This window comes from Equus przewalskii, chromosome 6 (assembly GCF_037783145.1).
Source record: "Equus przewalskii isolate Varuska chromosome 6, EquPr2, whole genome shotgun sequence".
NCBI lineage: Eukaryota > Metazoa > Chordata > Mammalia > Perissodactyla > Equidae > Equus > Equus przewalskii.
In genome coordinates, this window is record NC_091836.1 from 10,933,854 (window position 1) to 10,952,034 (window position 18,181).

At 34.1% G+C, this 18,181-nt stretch overlaps 1 protein-coding gene across 2 annotated transcripts in view; it reads left to right on the plus strand.

Annotated features, from left to right (window-relative positions):
- The window catches only part of CNTN5 (contactin 5), a 1,129,093-nt gene that overhangs the window by 858,660 nt on the left and 252,252 nt on the right, over nt 1-18,181 (plus strand). The window lies entirely within an intron of this gene.

The window sequence follows — 18,181 nt, forward strand, 5'->3', positions numbered from 1 at the left end:
TCTGCTTCTTTCAGAAATACCTTCCAAGACACAGTCTATTTCTCAAGCTTTTCCTAAACCAGAAATGCTAGTATTGTATCAACCTCACTCTCTGTGCTGCCATTCATCTTTTCATGGTTTCAGATGAAAATGAATCATAGAAAATTCTCTCCGGCTTTCTGCTTATTTTATGTATATCTCTCTATCTCTCTCTCTCTCTCTCTCTCTCTCTCTCTCATCTATCTATGCCCTAGTAATCCAAAGAAACTCTGAAACTATAAAATCATTTCTATAGATATGAAATATTGGGAATTTTTGGTCAGTTTTATCTTTCCCAAACATTCCTTCAGGTCAAAACCCTTCTTTTTATCCCCATGAGTTTAAAGACTATTTTCTAGAGCTTATTTTACATATTAAGTCAAGGGTGACATTTTACTCTGGCTGCTGTTAATATTTAAAATATTTTGTATGATTATTTTAGCATCAAATTTGACATACTGATCTTAGAGAATGCCAGGAGGCCACAAAATTTGCAAAACTTAAATATCAAAAGTCAAGTATTTAGGAAAAATTACATATATATGAAAAAGATAAATATTGCTCCATCATTAGTCTTAATTGCTTAGTAACTATTGCTATAAGATCCACATGATCTGGATGTAGAAAAAAATGATCAAACAAAATAGCTTTAGCCATATTCTAATTTTAATTACATTATGGGCTGAAATCTTCTCTTCTTAAAAACAGCCCCAGTGACTTTAAAATCTGTAGGTAATACAATTATAAAAAGTGCAACTGGAATGCAGATATCAATACAACTCAAGAAAGATGACACTGAAAGTCAAATTTGAACTTCTGTTCCTCCATGGATGAGATAGACAATGGAGTAATCTACTCCTTATATGAAATGATTAATGGGCTATTTTGCCCCTCGGCTTTTGTGAGCTTATTTTAGTTAAAAATGTTTTTAATAAATAATGTACATTTTAAACATGTAAAGATTGGGAATAAATCTGTACAACGCTTTCACTCTGTCTTTACAACAAAATAATGACTAATATTTTCTGTTAACAAATTGTTCAATATCTGCTTATGTCTTCTATTTAAAAAATTAGAGTATTGAGTCTTGTTCTGTACTCATGTTGAATGTAAATTCATTCAAAACATTGGGCTCCATAAATATAAACTGAACAAGTGTTAACCTTCACAAATTGTTCTGTGCTGTACTTGGAACTATGGTGTGCTATACTTTGGACTCACCATAGGTGAGGGTAGGGAGAGATAGAATCAATTTGTACCAATATAATCAAATTGTCACGTTTGGTGCACTTTTGCACTAACCACCTAATGGTAAAGAATGTGACTGTAGTCAAGAACAGAATTTACCATCCTAAAAGTGGATGAAAGCCATAGCCTTCCCATTAGCATACTATATCACTCTCATGGCATTTTAACTACCCGACAGGTTAAGCTATACCATAGATTTATGTGATCTACTGTATACAAATACTATAACATGCCATATAGTCTGTATGCCTCATTGTCCACTTCTCTCCATCTCCTGTTGCTGTATACTCTAAAGAGCCAAAGAGATGTTATCCATGAATATGTATATTGAACACGTACGAGCATAGTGGCTTCAGAGTTATCTGTCTTGTCTTTCTAACTAGAGGATTGCTTAATTTCTTTGTCGGATTACTTACCTATAAAATTAAGAAAATAAAACATACTTCTTAGGTTTCTGTGAAGATTAAAGGATATACCAAATAAAAGTCTGAGAACAAAGTAAAAGCTCGATTAATAATAGCTATGCAGTTTTATAGCCCAAGAACCATAGATTAATCAAGAGCCTGAAAACCACACTTCCCAAATGCAATCTGTTTACAAATTAAGGCCTACATGGAAATTAAATAACTCCCAAGAATCTCCTCCAAAATCACAAAGCTAGGTCTAGAATCCCCATCTCAGTACCATTTACCTGCTCTACTTTCCACTGCATAGTATATAGATACTAGCTTTATATAAGACTCTGTTGGCTGCCAGCATCAGTGTTAATGTGTTTCTAATTTACTAATGAAAAGACACAGGAGAGCAGATATTTTACTTTCCTCTTTTGTTAATAACAGAATTCGTAGGATCAACCGTGAACATATGAACCATACACTTCAATATCACATAGATTCTAATGCATCTGACCATATTCTCAATTCAACTTGAAACAATGTTTCAGGAACCTGGGGGATGGAGGAGAGTGAGAGACATAAATTTATTCTGATATACTTGCCCCATGAAGGTTCTGAGAGCTCCTGTCATTCTGAGAATGTCATTGTTATTGTAATATCATTAGATACAGTAAATCATGTTATCTGTTTGAACATTCTAAATACTATTTTTTATCCCATAGCATTGAGTTATATTTATGCAGATTTAGTTTTATTATACTAAGGAATTATATTTTATCTTCTTATGAACTATTTTAAGTATTATTATCAACTTCAACCTTATCCCTTACCAGTAACCAAAACAGGAAATTACTCAAAATGACTGGGTTATAAGTAAAAATAACTTGAAACATTCTAGAGAGAAAAGGCATTACATTTCTTATATCTTTGCAAATTTAATTAGCAAAAAATATGTTAAGTAGCTTCAGGTTTCTTCTTGGTAAGCAATGTACTACTTGGAATAACCATTACCGGGAATCTTATCACACGGATAACTCTAACCCTATGGATTTATTATGAAAACTCAGAGTATTAAGAAAGGACCGATTGCCAATGTTTATTTTTATACCAACATTGTGTACCAAAACAGAATTTCTGTGTGAATTAGTTGTGAAAACTTATGATGATATCCATTTGTCTCTGAATGCTGTTTTTAAATACTGAATCTTTTTTCTTATATTTTCCAACATTTAGGTGGAAAAGTTCACAAGCAGTTTTACTAAAAGGAAACTATTTTTTCATGTGATCCTTACATAGTCCTTGAGTATAAGAATAGGTATAAACAATATACAAGAATGAGACTTCTTTCTCACTTTAATCTACAAATATGAATTTTTAATGAGTGGATATTATTGGTTTCTTTCCAGCTTCAGTTTCAGTATTTTGATAACAGATACAGTTCTTAAAATTTTATCTAACTTTTTGTTTTAATAAAATGTCTATTGCTTTGCAATATTGTCAAAGGCTATATACTTTAATAAAACTCCCTTGCAGATGAAAACAGGATGAAAATTAAATGGGAAGTTAATATGGAAAGTGGGTGACCATAAATAAGCTTTGTGGCCTTTCTATACAGCAGACTCTTTTTCCATGTAAATTTGAATCCAACATATCCACTTTCTACAATCATATACAAAGTTTTAAAAGCAATACGTTATGATCAACCCAGACAAGCAGACTTCCCAACCTCCCTACTGACCCTTTTTCCTTACCTCTTTCTAGAAAAACAACAAAAAAGGCATCCTTCTCTCTAATGCAAATCTACCTTCATTCCACATCTTATTCCCTTCCGCTTTCTTAGCATTGCCTCTAGATTGTTAACCTTTCCAATATTTTCAATGTCTTTTGCTCTACTGGCTTTTTTCTCATCTGTATTTACAATATAATCACATTTCTTCCACCATAACAGAATTCACTCTAAAGTTCCTTAACTTCTCTGTACATCCTGTGTAATCTAGACACAATGGCAATTCGTACTTCATACAGTTGCTATAAAAAATAAAGTCAGAATAGTGATAGCAGGAAGATGGCAGAATAGAAAGCCCTGGAACTTCCTTCTGTATTCAACAGCAATACACAGAACAATGACCTTTGTGAGAAATCTAGAAACTAGTTGAGAGGCTCCTGCATCCTGGACAAGAGCAAAACCAGCCACATCAAAGCAAGTAGGAATATTTAAGACTATATCTTCATAAGTCCCACTTCTTCATAAGTCCTACTCTTGACACAGCACTGTACAATTGAGCCCCAGGTCTCAGCTGTCCATATATACCACATATTCAACAGATTTCTGGGAATGGCTTGAGGTACTAGCTTCTGTGTCACCTGTCTCAGAGAGCTAATGGGACCTGGCACACTCTCATCATCTGGGGGCCCCTGAGAACAAAGGCTGCAATTTAAGCCAGCAAACTAGCTCATACCACAGCCCTACCTTCTGACTCAGTGCAAAGTGAGCATCTGGAAAGAAAATACAGCTTCCAGCTTCTCCCTGGGGAAGGAAGAAAAGTCCTGGACCATACATGCAACATTCTGATTTTTCTGGCAGCTTCAGAGGCACTGGCTTCTATGTCACTTGTCTCAGAGCACTGACAGGACTGAGCATACTCTTCATGCTTAGGAGCAACTGAGAACAAATACAGCAGTTTGAATCATCACAAAGGTTTGAGATATCCCCAAAATCTCTGGCTGGGTTTATTGGTGTAGGTCACATGAGACCAGTCTGTGAAGACTAGGATGTGGCTGTTTTGTCTACTGTGAAAACACTAATACAAAGAGTCAAGGAAAATGAAGAAACAAGGAAATATGTTTCAAACAAAGAAACAAGATAAGTCTCCAGAAACCAACTCCAATAAAAAAAAGATATATGATTTGACTGACAGGAAATATAAAATAACAATCATAAAGATGCTCAGTGAGGTCAGGAGAACAATGCATGAATGAAGGGAGAATTCAAGAAGAGATCAAAAATATAAAAAATTACCAGAAGGAACTAAATCATGCAGCTGGAAAATACAACAATTGAACTGAAAAAAATCACCTGAAGTTCTCAACAGCAGACTAGACAAAGCAGAAAAAACTATCTGTGAACTCAAAGACAAATCATTGGTAATTATTCAGTCAAAAAAGCAAAGATAAAAAAGAATGAAGAAGAGTGAGGAAAGCTAACAGGATTTATGGGAGACCATCAAGAAAATCAATTTATGCATTATGGATGTCTTAGAAGGAAGATACAGGAAAAAGGGCAAAAAGTTTATTCAGTGACATAATGAGCAAATACTTCTTAAGTCTGGGAAAGGAAATGGACATCCAGATCCAGAAAGACCAATGGACCATAAATTAGATGAGCCCAAAGAAATAGAAACAAAGACACATCATGTTCAAATTGTCAGACGTCAAAGACAAAAAGACAAAACAGAAGAAGAAAAGCAACTTTTTCCATACAAGGGAAACTCCATAAGATCATAAGTATATTTCTCAGCAGAAACATTACAGGCCAGAAGGGAGTGGGATCATATATTGAAAGTGCTGAAAGAAAAAAACTGCCAAGCAAGAATATTATACCCAGCAAAACTGTCTTTCAGAAAAGGAAGGAGAGTTCAAGACTTTCCAAGACAGGCTTGAGGGAGTTCATTACTGCTAGACCTGCCTTACAAGAAATGCTGAAGAGACTTCTACAAGTTCAAATGAAAGAATGCTAAACAGCAATACAAAAGCATATAAAACAATATGCTCAGCAATATAACTCATTGGTAAAGGTAAATATATAACCAAATAGAGAATACTATAATACTTTAAAGGTGGTGGGTAAATCACTTTTAATTTTAGTATAAAAATTAAAACACAAAATATTAAAAAATAATTATAACTATAAAAATATGTTAATAGATACACAATATAAAAAGATTTAAACAGTAATATCAATAACACAAGTGTGTGTTGGGGAAATAGGTGTAGACGTTTTGTATGCAATTGAAATTAAGTTGTGATTAGCTTAAAATACTGGTATAAGTTGTTTTATGTAAGCCTCATGGTAACCTCAAAGAAAATATCTATAAAACATACACAAAAGAGAAAGGGAATGAAATCATAGCATATCAATACAAAAAGTAAAAGAATCAGAAGGGAAGATATCAAAGAAAGGAAAAAAAGAGCTACAAGATGGACAAGAATAATTAACAAAGTTGCAATAGTAAATCCTTCCTATTAATAATTATTTTACATTTAAATGGATTATATCCACAATCAAAAGACATAGAGTAGTTGATCAACTGGAAAAAAAACACAGCTATGTTCTATCTACAAGACACTCACTTTTGATTTAAGGACACACATAGGCTGAAAGTGAAGAGATGGAAAAAGATATTCCATGCAAATAGTAGCCAAAAGAAAGTGCGTGTGTGGGGGATGATTATACTTATATCCGACCAAACAGACTATATGTCAAAAACTGTCACAAGAGACAAAGAAGGACATTATATAATGATACAAGGGTCAATTTGCCAGAAAGATATAACAATTATAAATATATATGCACCCCACATGAGGGCATCTAAATATATAAAGCAAACATTGACAGAACTTAAGGGATAAATAGAAAGCAATGCAATAATATAGAAGACTTCAATACTCCACTTTTAATAATGGATAGAGCATCCAGACAGAAAATCAACAGGCGAATAGCAGACTTGAACATCACTGTAGACCAAATGGATATAACAGACATATACAGAACATTATACCTAACAGTAGCAGAATATATATTCTTATTAAGCACACATGGAACATTCTCCAGGATAGATCACATGTTAGACCACAAAACAATTCTGAACAAATTTAAGAAGATTAAAATCATATCAAATGTCATTTCCAACCACAATAAAATGAAACTGGAAATCAATAGCAAAACGAAAACTAGAAAATTCAAAAATATGTGGAAATTAAACAAAACACTCAAGACAACTAATTGGTCAAAGGTAAAATAAAGAGAGAAATTTGAAAATATCTTGAGACAAAAGAAAGCAAAAATACAACATATGAAATCTTACGAGGTGCAGCAAAAGGAATACTAAGAGAGAAGTCTATGGCGACAAATGCCAACATTAAAAAAGAAGAAAGAACTCAAATAACAAACTAATCTTACACCTCAAAAACTAGAAAGAGAAAAACAAACTAAACCTGTAATTAGTAGAAGGAAGGAAATAATGAAAATTAAAGTAGATATGAATGACAGAAAGACTAGAAAAACATTGGAAAATCCGTGAAACTGAGAATTAAATAACAAAGGTAAACAAGATAAACAAATTTATCAAACCAATAGCTAGATTAAAAAGGAGAAAATTCAAATAAATAAAATCAGAAATGAAAGAAAAGACATTACAACTGATGCCAAAGAAAGAAAAAGCATCACTAAAGATTACTATGAACAATTATACATTAAAATATTAGATAACCCAGAAGAAATGGATAAATTTCTAGAAACATACAACCTAGCAAGAATAATGAAGAAAGAGAATATAGAATATCTGAACAGATCTATAACTAGTAAGGAGATTGAATCAGTAGTCAATAGCCTCTAAACAAAGAAAAGCCCAGAACAAGATGACTTCAGTGGTAAATTTTACCAAACATTTAAAGGGCAATTAATGCAAATGTTTCTGAAACTCTTCCAAACGATTAAAGAGGAAGGAACACTTCCATAATTTATGAGGCCAACATTACCTTGATACCAAAGCCAGGCGAAGACACTATAAGAAAAGAAAACAGACAGACCGATATCCTTGATAAAGATAGATGCAAACATTATCAACAGAATGTTAGCAAACAAATTAAACAACATTTTAAAAGGATTGACCAAGTGAGATTTATCTCTGGGATGCAAGGATGGTCAAACATGAAAATCAACCATTATGACACACTACATTAACAGAGTGAAGGAAGAAAACCCACATGATCATCTCATTAGATGCAGAAACAACATTTGACAAAATTCAGCATCTTTTCATGATACAAACTAGGAATCAAAGGAAATTACTGTAATATAATAAAGATCATATATGAAAAGTCCACAGCTAACATCACACTCAGTGGTGAAAAACTGAAAACTTCTCCTCTAAAATCAGGAACAAAGCAAGGATGCCCACTCTTGATGCTTCTATTCAAAATAGTGCTGGAATTCCCAGGGAAATTAGGCAATAAATATAAATAAAAGACAGTTAAATCGAATACGAAGAATTAAAATTATATGTTTGCAGAAAAAACAACTGTTAGACCTAATAAATGAATTCAGTAAAGTTGCGAGATATAAAATCAACATACAAAAATCAGTTACATTTCTATACACTAACAACAAATAATCTGAAGGAAATTAAGAAAATAATCCAATTTGCAATAGCACCAAAAATGATAAAATACTTGGGAATAAACTTAATTAAGGAGGTGAAAGACTTGTACATTGAAATCTACACAACATTTGTGAAGGAAATTAAAGAAGACACAAATAAACAGAAAGACATCCTGTGTTATAGAAGACTTAATATTGTTAAAATGTCCATACTTCTCAAAGAAATCTACAGATTCAAGGCAATCCCTATAAAAATTCCAATGGCATATTTTTACAGAAAGAGAAAAAGCAATTCTAAAATTCATATGGAACCACAAAGGACCCTAAAGAGCCAAAACAGTCCTCCTGAGAAAGAACAAAGCTGGAGGCATCACACTTCCTGATTTCAAATTGTATAACAAAACTACACTAATTGAAAGAGTATGGTTCTGGCATAAAGACAGACATAGAAACCAAAGGAACAGAATAGACAGCCCAGAAATAAACCCATAAATATGTGATCCACTGATCTTAGACAAGGGTGCTAAGCTACATGACGGGGAAAGGATAGTCCCTTCAAAAATGGTGCTGGTGAAACTGGATATCAACATGACCAATAATAAAATTGTACCCCTATCTTACATCATATGTGAAAATCATCTCAAAATGGATCAGACTTAAATATAAGACTTGAAACTATAAGACTTCTAGGAGAAAATATATGAGAAAATCTCCATGACATTGATTTGGCAATGATTTCTTGGATATGATGCCAAAAGCATAGGCAACAAAATAAAAAAATGATGAGTGGGACTACATTAATCTAAAAAGTTTCTGCACAATCTAAAAAACTGGAGTGAAAATGTAGTCTAAAGAATGGGAGAAAATATTTGCAAACCATGTATCTGATAATGGGTTGATACCAAACTATATAAGGCACTCCTTTAACTCAATGGCAAAAATAAATAATAATCTGAACAAAAAATGGTTAAAGGACTTGAATAAACATTTTTCCAAAGAGACATACAAATGGCCAACAGGTACATGAAAAGATGCTCAGCATCACTACTCATCAGGGAAATACAAATCAAAACCACAATGTGATATCACTGTACATGTAAAATGACTATTATCAGGAAAAATAAAAAGATAAGTGTTGGTGAGGATCTGGAGAAATTGGAACCCTTATATGTTGTTAATGGTAATGCAAAATGGTTCAACCATTATAAGAAATAGTATGGAGATTACTTAAAAAGTTAAAAAACTACTCTATCATCCAGCAATCCCAATTCTGGGTATTTACCCAAAAAAATGAAACCAGTTTCTTGAAGAAATTTTTGTTCTCCCATATTCATTGCAGCATTATTTACAATAGCAAAGATTTGAAAACAATCTAAATGTGCGTTGGTAAATGAACAGATAAGGAAAATGTGGTATAGCTGTACAATGGAATATTACTCAGCCTTGAGAGAAGAAAATCCTGCTGTGTGGATGAACCTTGAGAACACTATGTTAAGTGAAAAAGCCAGCCACAAAGGGACAAACACTGCTTCATACCACTTTCATGAGGTAAATAAAATAGTCAAACACATAGAAGCAGAGGCTGGGGGGAGGGGAAAATGGGAAGTTGTTATTCAATATGCATGAAGTTTCAGTTATGCAAGATTATTAAGTTCTAGAGATCTGCTGTACAACATAGTGCTGAGAGTTAATACTGTATTGGTCAGCTAAAGATTTAAGAGAGCAGATCTCATGTTAAGTGTTCTTACCACAATATGAAAGAACAGAGGGAGACAGGGAGGGAGAAATGAATAAATAAATTCAATGAGTCAATACATATAAAGTGCTTAGAGCAGCGTCTGGCACAAGTAAGAGCCCAATTAATATTCTCTCTTGTTGTCACTCAGTTACACAAGCCACAAACCCAGAAACTAACATGGCCGCCTCCTTTTTTCTCATTCATACTCTATGTAGCATCAAGTTCTGTTAGTTCTACCTCTTAAACATCTCAAATACCCACTTCTTCTTCCCACCCCATTACTTTGTCTAGACTAGAGTCATCTTTCATATAGATTTCTTCATCAGCCTCCTGATTTTCCTCCCTACTTCTAATTTTGCTTGTTTTCAGTTCATTCTACTTACGGCATACAGAATATCCTAAACCAGAGGTTGGCAAACTACAGATCATAGACCGGTCACCTTTCTCCATAAACAAAGTTTTGCTGAAGCACAGCCACACCCATTCATTTATGCATTGCCTATGTCTGCTTTCACACTACAATGCCAAAGTTGAATACTTACAACTGAGACCATCTGGCCCATAAGCCTAAAATGTTTACTCTCTCTCTTTTAAAAAAAGTTTACGGACCACTGTCCTAAGTTCAAATCCAAACATCATGCTCCTGCTTAAAATACTTCAGTGGTTTTGAGTGACCATTAGGAAAAATCCAATTTCTTTAAAATTATTTCTATGGCACTTCATACTCACTCCTGCGTACCTCTTCAGCATTGTCACTAGCTACTGCCAACCAAGCACCAACCATACTGAATTTTTTTCAGTTCCATAAATACATCATTTTCTCTCTTACCACCATGAAGCAGCACATGCTGTTAGTTCCTCCTTGAAGATTTTTGTCTCTACCTGAATAACTCCCATTCATTCTTCAAGTCTGAATTTCATGTTACTTGTTTAAGGAAATACTGTCTGTTACCCACCATTGTAGACTGAATGCTGTATTCTCTGTACTCCCTCTAAATCATGCTTATTGTTCTTTAGGTCATTGCCCAATTAATTGTATGAAAGTTTCATATCTATCATGTTCACCATTATAACCTCAAAATAAAAAAAAATACAAAGCCTAGCATGTAGTAGGTATATCATGTATAACCGTTTAATGAATGAACGAATAAATATAGCATGATTCCAGAAACTTCCTTCGGCTATCTGCAAACCTAGTCTTGTTGTTCCTTGGCAAAGATAGTTTGGTATGTGATTCTTCTGAGTCCTCCTTGTTTGGCTGGATTTAAGGATTCCCTCTGATTTGGAGGATAAGAAGCACCTGAGCAGAACTACATGTGGAAAAGAAAGGCATCCAATTGCCCATATTTGGGACTTGGGCTGGCCGAAGAATTGACAGCTTTCACTGTTACATTACTTATTTTAAATGGAAGGAAAATTAGTAAATGTTGTGAAACGATGCTAAAAACATAAAAGCTGTACCAGGCTATAATTTCACAGACACTTTCAAGATTCTTTACCTAAATTTGATTCTTCGTCTAAGATAATCAAAAGTGACGAGGCAACAAATTTTGATCTGTGACTCTTAGGTCCTAAGCAGAAATAATACTATGAGAAGCCTATGGTTAATACATTGTGGAATCAGAAAGGAGAGAGCTCTAAAGCTTACACTTACAGTTAGATGCAATCAGTTCTTTCTCCTTAAATGCCAATTAGTCCAATTATTTGGCAGCTGAGACAGTGGTCTCTTGCCTCAAGGATGAGATCCTCTCAAGAAAGATCCAATCGTCACACTCACTGCCCCTGTAAGTTTCCAAACTTTTACAAAGAAAACTTTGCCTTCAAAAATTTTGCATGTTATGTAAGTAACAGTGATCACTCACATTAGTACATTAGTGATTTTGGGTCCTCTTTTTTTTTCTTTTTGAGATACAGAATCGTAAAAGGAAAAAATACCTTTGGTTCAACTGCTTTTTTTATGATGGCTTTTTATGTGCTTTCTTAGAGAAAAGTTATAAAACTTGGTTCTTTCAGTTTCTATCGAAGATATACAATGTTTCCTTCTTTTTTGTGCAAGTCACAAAGGAGCCATAACTGTATATATTTTCACATCAGATGTAAAATTCATATCTCACTTGTGACTTATGCAAGGAAAATAGGAAGCTCCATTAGACAGACCTAGAATTTGTCTACGAATGGTGATTTGCAGTTGGGGAGTGCTTTCCTTTGAAACCATTAAATCTTTACAGCTAAGTATTCCTTCTGCCTTGACAGATTCTACACATTACCTTATCATATGTATAAAAATGATCTTTAAAAAATACCTTTAATGACTTCAACAATGGCTAAAGTTCATCCAACACTTCCCTTACTTTCTAGAACTACATTTGGAGGCAATTTTTATCCTGTCATTTCAACAGCGCATAACAAAAACCTTGTGTCAGAATTTCAGTGTGGCTTCACATAGTCTTTTACTGTTATTAACAAGATATTTTTGAGCCAAATGAATAGTGCCATCCTCAGTATAACATTAGCTTGAAAAAAGCCCCTTTATCTTCTTGAAGTTGCGTTGCTTATTCGACATGAAAATCAAATATGTAGTTGAAGAGAGATAATTTCAACAGACTAAAATAGGGAAAAATTTAACTGTGCTCTGCCTTACCATCAAAGCTGACATTTCTACTCATCCTTTCAATGTAGCTAACATCAGTCCTCTTTTTAAGCCACAACCCCACTTTTAGATTATTATTCAAAAGAAATTTGCTTTGAATAATATTATAATATTAAGCAGATTAAAATTTTGCTATACTCTCAGATGACTTTTTCAAGTTCCACATGCCTACAAAAAAATGAACGAGTCATCCTTGATTACAAATAAGTCATTTGAAAACAGCAAAAATTATTTGATTTCCCCTAAGTTGTCATGGACAACATAAATGAATATGGAGTGCCCAAAATGCCAGTAAAAAGTTAGCACTGCCAGTCAGCTCAGAATCACTATTTCATACAATAATAGCTTGTGTATGTCATTGCATGCAGAAGTCTTTCCAAACAAATTTTCAGCCTCTCCATCAATGCTTTTCAAACTTTTCACATTCCAAATCTTCCAACAACTTGGAGGCAAAAATTTTAGGATACTAATTTTGAGGATACTAGAAAGAAAAAAAATGAAAGTAAACAGCATTAAGACTTTTACAATTTGAAGCTATCTTTGTCTTTGAAGGGAAAATATGCACTTCTCATCAACTTGCCAGTGCTTGCCTGCCCACATCATGCAAGCCAGCAGCCTCAGCCATGTGAAGTTCTGCGAATTTGTCTTGCTATCTTATGTTTCTCTGTGTTCATGCACATGGATTTCTCTGCCAAGAACATACTTTCGCTGCCTGGATAAATTTTCCTTGTTCTTCAAGGCTCACCTCACATGTCTTCTCTTCAGGGCTGCATTCCCTCACCTTCCAGCCTAACATAAACAGTCTTCTTGACTATGTTCTCTTCTGTATTTGAATCATTTGGTTTATTTGTCTTTCTAATTAAGTCTTAAATTCCTTAAGGTATTATATCCTTCTTTTTGTTGATCTTCACTTCTAATACAGGCCTGGCATATAGCGAGGACTTGGAAAAGTTTTACCGAAGGAGTTAGTGAACATACTTGAGACTTCTCACCCTGCCATTTAACCATTGCCAGTAATAACCTCTCTTATTACTGAAGTTCTCTTGATTTTTTTCTGTGCTGAATCTCCTTTCTTCTTACACCATCAAAGTGCACTTTTGTCTCTCTGTTACCGAAAGTATTTTCTCCTGCCCCCTGAAATCTCATATCTTGGATCTACTCATCTCTGTCCCACAGTCTTGCCTTTCATATCACAATTTTTTTTTTATTTATAGGGGGTTCCTTTCCCTGGGAAATTGAATGAGAGAATGTATAGTAATTAAGATTTTATTACAGTTAAGTAAATAAAGTAGCTTAAAATGGTTCAATCAGGAAGTCGATGGATATATCCCTGAAAATTAAGACATTAAAAATTTAGAAAAGTGGAGAATAGCCATTTTAACTTTGGTCATGACTATGTGAGGTAGTGTGTTCTTAGATAAATAATTCAGGTTCAGCTGTAATTTCATTTAGCAAGCCCCAAAACTTTAAAGAAAGAAGAAGAAAAAGATGCCATGCAAAATAAGTGTTTATTTCAGTAATTTTGTGTTTTACTGAGGGGAAAATATAGAAATCTGGATGTAAGAAAGTAATATCAAGAAGTGATTATTCTCATATGAAATAGCTAAGCCTTTTTTTTGAGTGAGACTTCACGACATTAAACTATTTATGTGTTGATTAACTAACTGGTAGAGAATGTAGGGATGAAGAAACTTAATGTAAAGTGCCAGAAATCATTTGCCCTGCAAGACAGAATTGAAGCTATTATTACTCTATTATTACTCTATAGGCCAGTGGGAAAATATGAATGACTTTACATGAGTTCTTTTAGATTTATGTCTATTTTTTTCAAAAAAAGCATAGCTGTACTAGAGATGCTATCACAAAATAAAATAGTGATTATAAAACCTGATGATAATAAGATGAATAGAATAATAATTTAGATGTTAAAATAAGGTTTATTTACCCACCAAATTTGCACTTGGAAAAGGATGACAATTATCTCTGAGAATACATGAGTGAGGAATGAAAACATCAAACACTTTTGATCTACGTAATTTTTAGCATAATATGATTACTATGAAAGAATGTTTGTGAACCCAGTAACCAAGTTAAGATCTTCAACAATACCAGCAGCCTGTTTCCCCTCAAGGGGAAACCAACGAGCTGAAGTATGTGTTTTATCATCCTTGTGACTTGTTATAACAAAATTATCTTATGACATAGGGCTGTATCTTCAAAAATATATTCTTTATTTTTGCTTGACTTTTGAACATTGCTAAGCTATTTTTCTTATAGATTTATAGAAGTTCTTTATTTAACCTATTAGTCTTTATCAATTATTTGTGTGGCAAATTACTTCTCCTGGGTGTGTCTTTCAATGAAAAGAAATTGTTAATATTAATGCAGTAAACTGTATCAATAATTTTTTATGGATAGCAATGTTGTACATGTTGTTTGAAAAATTAATCTTTCCCTACAACAAGGACATAAAAATATTTTCCTATAAAAATTACCATTGGGATTAACATCTATCCAGCAGATGGAGGGAAAGTGAAAACAGAGGATCATGTGGAAGGTTTGGTACCTGGATGATGTTTGGTACATTATTTTTTTCCTATTCTAATGACTGGAACTCAATCACGTGCCCCTACCTAAGGTATGCTGGAAAAAGAGATCTCATTATGTGCTCAGGAAGAAACAGAAATGTGTTTTTTGTACACTTAGGCAGTCTACTCTTCTGAAGAACATTTCAATTCTTCCCACACATTGAACACACTAAACCTTCCTCCCTGAGGGAGACAAAACAAATCCTATTTGGTCTTTGCATCCACTCAGGTCCAAGATTTGCAGATCTCCATCAGGTCCAGATATGGATCATCCTGATTCTGTAACATATGTACTTGAAAGATACGTTGAGTGTCCTCACACAATGGTGGAACAGGAATTGATTATCTACAGAAAAAATATTCCATTCAGAAACGAGAAGAACAGGAGACCCAAACCAGTCACTAGTCCATCGCAAATATGAAATTCTCCTGCAAAATCCTTCATTGTAAAGCCCCTCTCCCTTGTGTGTGGGGGAAGAAAAGGGGGTTCTTAATTAGACACTGATATCACTCTTTCGAAAAAATTGCCTTGGATTTCTTCCACGGTAGCTTGGCTCCACTCTCTGACATTTTTCCTTTTTGTTTTACTCCGTGGCCACAATTGAAATGTGCATGGAATATTCCTTCCATGGGGTCTATACAGATTTTGCAGCTCAAATTCCTGTTGGTCTACATTTGGCAGCCTAAAATTTATTTCAAGGCTCAAATACTTGAAGTTTTGTTGTTCTAAATTCAGTTTCCTGGTTTCTTTGGCAATGTAGTCATCTCAAAATTTAGTTGGCTTCTGACCTGTTTGCTTTCACTCAATTCTATGTACAAGTAACTTCATTCAAAGTTATTCCCTATACATAATTAAGTCCCCATGCCTCTTTTTCTCAATGTAATGTCATCCATGTTGAGGCCAGCAGATTTGGTTGGGAAGATCAAAACCTGCAGCCTGGCCATGGGATTGATTGTTAATGGGCTCTTGTTATTCTCTCTTTTGATTTTCATTTTCTACTATCTGGAATCTAGAAAAAGTTAGATTTTCCAACTGTATTGGATATTTATTGCCACAATAATGCTGCATAACAAACCACCCCAAAGCTCAGCAGTTTCAATCAACAATTATTTATTATTTATCACAAGACTGGTTGGTTGTGTCATTCTGCTGATTTGGCTCAGACTGGGCATATCTCAGCTGAGCTTGTCCCTAAATATATCAGCTGTAGGGTCCGTTGGATGCTGACTGGTCTGGAATGTCCTCAACCCAGATGATATGACATTGCTCCATGTGATCTCTCATTCTCCAGCAGGCTAACTTAAACTTGTTCTCATGGCAAAGGCAAGAGTCCAAGAATCCACAAATCCTCTTAAAGCTACATTCTAATGGCTAAAGCAAATCATAAGGCAGCTCAGATTCAAAGCTTTGGTTAACAGGCTCCATCCTTTAATGATAAGATCTGCAAGGTTACGTGGCAAAGGATGTGGATATAGACAGTGATGGAGAATTGAGGCCCTTTTTGCAATTAATCTCCTATACTGACCAAGGTCCCACATTTTGAAGACTTTCTGTTCTCATTAATTCTGCTGACAATCCAGCCAGTATTTTTCTGAGCTCATCACTTTTTCTCTAATTCTTTGATAATGAAGCCAGTGACAATCTACACACACTTTTAACATTCTATTTTTTAACTCTTTCATAATGCTCTGTTGGCATTTGGATTACCTTTCCAAGTTATCAAAAATTAAATTTTTATTAAATGTGTTGCCACTGCATAACAGGGTCTTCATCTTCTCATTCTCCTGTATCAGATCCCCATCCCTTTGGTCACAACTCTTCGAGATAGTTTTGTCTTGTTATGGCAGTTATCCATTTTAATATGCTGATTTCTGTTAGTAAAGTAATGCTAGCAGGTATAACAAATAAACTTTCAATATTAGGATCTTAGCAAGATGAATATTTATATCTCATGCATGCAGTATCCCAAAAGAGTGTTATTTATTGGCGTTGATGAGGGAATCATTTAACGCTTTCCTCTACACAGTCATTTAAAGACCTAGGGTCTGCTACCTTCAATCTCGACTTCCAAAGTTGCCCTGGGCATTGTATTCACATAGCCAACAGAGAAAGATAGAGTGGAGAAGTCACAGGGACAATTCCACTACATTTCACGGCCAGAAATCAGCATCAAGATCATGCCTATTTGCTTTGAAAAAAAGCAAACATGTGCCCAAGAGAAAACAGAAATGACTTTGGGGAAGAGCTGAGCCCTCCAGTCGTTGCTGTAATTTCTATTAGTTTGGAAAATTTTACTCTCTTTTTTTCTTATTTTAATGGTTACTCTATTAATTTTGCCAAACATACTTAAAGTCTAATGTTCATCAATATCTTAACCATCCTCCCTCAAAATAAAAGAACTTTAGGACCTATTAATTCTCTTCACTCTTTCTCTTTAATTACATGCTCTTCTTGATCAGTATTTTAGTTCCGTCCCTTTTTATATGCCCACATGGTTGTTGTTGTTTTTGTTATTATTTGGATAGGGTTTTTTTTTTAATTACGATTCTTTTTACATCTTAAGCTTCTTTTTTGGAGTCATTTTTATTATTCCTAAAATATATATATATATCCCTCAATGATAGTCTGTTGGTGATAAACTTGTTCAGTTTTTGCAGATCTGATAATATCTTCATTTCCTTTTCGTTCCTAAAAGACAATTTACTAGACACAAAATTCTAGGTTTATAGCTTTCTGTTTTTCCCCCTCTAACTATTCCACCATCTTCTGCTTCCATTGTTGCTGTTGGAAAGCCGGTGAACATTCAAATCATCGTTCTTTCGTAGATAATCTATCTTCTCTCTCTGACTGTTCCCAATATATGTCATTAGTGTTCTGCAGTCTTAGTAATACTCAGTATATATGGTTTCCTGTATTTATAAATTCATGTCCTTGATCATTTTGGGAAAATTTAATGCCATTTTCTCTTTAGATATTACATAGTATCCTCTCTATCTAGTGTTGGTGTCACTCTCTCTCACAACCTCTCTCTCTTTTTCTCTCTATTTGAATCTATGTTTGGAATCAAGTTATACTCTCTAGTTTTATATTGCATGTCTATTAACTGATGTCCATAACTCCATATTTTCTATCTCCGTGTCTCTTGATACTTTATTCTGTATAAG